Genomic DNA, 3,143 nt, shown 5'->3' on the forward strand with positions numbered 1-3,143 from the left:
TTTATATATATATATTTAATATATTTTTACTGATATAAATACTGGGGCAGGCTGACCTGAACGCTGACTTCTAGGGTGATCTGGCGAAGGGAAAGATGGGACAGTCCTGATGCTGCCTTCAAGGCCTGCGGTTGGACTGTCAGCCCCTGGGGTTGTGCTGGACACTGGGGAGAGGTGCTTCCCAGACTTGTCTGACCGTAGCACCGCCAGAGATGTGTTTGCAGGTAGAACTACCACACTCCACCGCAGTGTCTTTCGTGTCCATGCTGCCTGTGCCTCTGTCTGGAATGCTTTTCAAATTCTGTCCCAGGAAGCCAAAAGGAAACAAGGATTTATTTTTGTATGTTGCAGAGTTCACAAATTGTAGGCCCACCTGGACAGGTAGATAGCATAAAAAAATGAAGTCATTGTGAAGGACTGGTGACCTGAAGGGCATAGTGGAGCCATGAGGGGGCAACTGAGGCCAGCTCCAGCTGCTGTGCCAAGCAGAAGGTGGGCCCAGGGCTGGAAGAGATTCTGAAAAGAAGTGGAAAAATAGTGTTTTTAAATATGTAATCTCTCGTCTTTAAACATTGAGCATTTAAAGTTCAGATTAAATAAAAAATTGCACGCGGTAAAACAAAACACTTCTGCAGTTTTGGGTTGGCCCATAGGCTGCCTATCTTTTAGTAACCCTGGACTTCAGTGCAGATTCAACCCTGCCTGTCCACAATCTTATTGAAACTTCATTTCAACACCCCCTGTGCAGACCCCAACACCCTTCTCTGCTTGTAGCTGGTGCCACAAAGATCCTTCCATTACTAGGGCTGTCTGCCCCATGAGCCCCTCCCTACCTTACTAAGCTTCCTGACATGGTTCTCCTTCATGAATGCCAGGAAACCTACTGCTCACTGAGGAACAGTAGCTGGCCAAAGACTCTACCAAACTGATCTGGGAACCCAGCCTGGAAGGAGATGCCCCGTGACAAGAGGGAGCTGGTCCGAGGCCCCTCAGTGTCTCTCACCGCTAACGGCCACTCAGCATTGCCAGGGTGACTGCCAGGCTGCTCTTTTCTCCCTGTAAGTTTCCACCACAGACTTGGAGGCTAATTTCTCCAAGGCTTCTCCTAGCACCCTGAACATAGAGGTCCCGGGAGAAAGCTGTACAGCACTCGGGCAGTGCACGCTGGGAAACTTCCACGGGTCTGGTGCACAGCCAGCCCTGACATTCCCACACCCGGTGCCCCAAAGCTGCAACTAGTTCTTGGGCCACTTCTTGGCTGGCTTATGTGCTAACTAGCAACCTGCATGGCACTCAGGGGCACCAGGGGCCAGCTGGGGGACTGCGTTTCCCAGGGAGCCCTTGCCTCCTCCAGACTCAGATTGGCTTTCCAAAGGAATGTAATGGCCACAACGTCCTCCGGTAGCCATACTCATGTGCACACAATAAGGGGCATGTGAAGAGCAGTTCCGCAGGCTTCCCCTCTTAACTAACAAAGGAGAAGGGATTTTCTCGTTTCCTGCCCAGAAACACACAAAGCAAGAATAGAAATAAACCCCTTGTCTCTTGCCAACCTGTCATCTTACAGGGCAATGGATGCTGGAGACAATTCTCCAGCTCCTTTACTAGTTTTGTAAGGATCTATGCATGATTTCAGGGAAAAGTCTTCCAGTCTTTCATCACTGAATATGATGTTTGCTGTGGGGGTTTTCCTAACGGCTTTTAATATGTTGAGGAGGTTTACTTGTATTGCAATAGAAGTTTAAGTGTTTTTTTAATGAAAGAATGTTGAATTTCTTTTTATATGATTGACATAAAACACACAAAATGGTTTTTTATTTTGCTTTGCTTTTTAAAACACAGGAGCCAGGCAGGTAAGTTTTAAATAAGGTGGGTCCCCAATTACTGATCACTATGAGGAAATCAGGAATGAGATCACAGTGTTGTATTTTCTTCCCATTTTTTAAAAGCAGCTAGAAAACTGGATTTTGTATGGTATCTTCTCATTTTAAATATTGGTTAGAAGTGTGTAGGGGAGTGGGTCAAAGTATGTACAGAATTACAACAGTGGTGGTAGCGGGTGGGGAGGGTTAGAACACATTTGAGATCTTTAATTTTTTTTAAAAGTCTAAATCTGTCATGAAACAATAATGAGCCTTACACATTATTGTTGTTCAAAATACTTAGGGAAATATTTTTATACCGGTTCACTCTGCCCTTTAGAATTACCCGGAGAGGTTTCAAAAGGATATCTGGGCCCACCACACCAGTGCTGTAAAGTTCAGTAAATTGAGTTGGGTCCAGGCTCAGTTAATTCCAATATACAGCCAGGCTTGAGAAAGGAACCTTCTCCCAGCCAACTTTTGGAAAGTAATGAAGTAGTTTTCTCCCTTTACAGAGGATAGTTTGTACCTTAACAAGTTTTTAATTCCTGGAAAGGGGAGGCCCAGCAAGAAGCCAGCTTTAAGAAAGTAAAAGTTATTGTGACTTTTTGGAGACAGGCTCCTTAAAGGTGTAATTAAGTTAAAATAAGGACATATGGGTAGGCTCTAACCTGGACACTTTTCTTTGCACGTGACTGGTGCCACAAAGACCCCTCATAAGACAAGGAGATTAGATAGACCTAAAACCAATATCGTATGTCAACTGTAATTGAAAAATTAAAATAATATGTATTTTAAAAAGAGATTAGGACTGACACATGGAGGGTGGTCCAAGCGAAGACATGGAGAAGATGCCCATCTACAAGATAAGGAGAGAGGCCCTCAGAAGGAACCAATTCTGCCAACATCTTGATCTCAGACTTCTATCCTTCAAAACTTCTGTCCTTCAATAAAATTCTGTTGTTTAAGCCACCCAATCTGCGGTATTTGTAAGAGAAGTCCTAGCGAATACAAAAGAGCCCTTGAAAAACAACAAAATGGGATCTTGAGGTGAGAGCAGAAAGGGGAAGTCATAGGAAAAGGCCTCTCGAAGGGCACGTCACGTCAGGATCAGAGTTGGCTTCCCGAGCAAGTTGAAGGTGTGGCAGTGACCATCAGAGGTAAACGTGAGGGTAAATATCAGAGTCAGTCAGTGTTAAGGTCAATTTTAAGGCTAATTTAATAATTGGGGTGGGTCCAAGTATGAATGATGGTCTGTGACCAAAGGATGGTAAAGGTCAG

The 3,143-nt window shown here is 44.7% G+C and overlaps 1 long non-coding RNA gene across 1 annotated transcript; it reads right to left on the minus strand.

Moving 5' to 3' along the window:
• Positions 1-315: 315 nt before the first annotated feature.
• Positions 316-2,817, minus strand: LOC118663370. Its single transcript, XR_004970021.1, has 2 exons — positions 2,679-2,817; positions 316-516 (listed from the first exon to the last, which is right to left on the minus strand). It is a non-coding gene; the product is annotated as an uncharacterized LOC118663370 (long non-coding RNA).
• Positions 2,818-3,143: the final 326 nt, after the last annotated feature.

The sequence above is a fragment of the Myotis myotis genome, unplaced genomic scaffold (assembly GCF_014108235.1).
Source record: "Myotis myotis isolate mMyoMyo1 unplaced genomic scaffold, mMyoMyo1.p scaffold_m19_p_9, whole genome shotgun sequence".
Classification (NCBI taxonomy): domain Eukaryota; kingdom Metazoa; phylum Chordata; class Mammalia; order Chiroptera; family Vespertilionidae; genus Myotis; species Myotis myotis.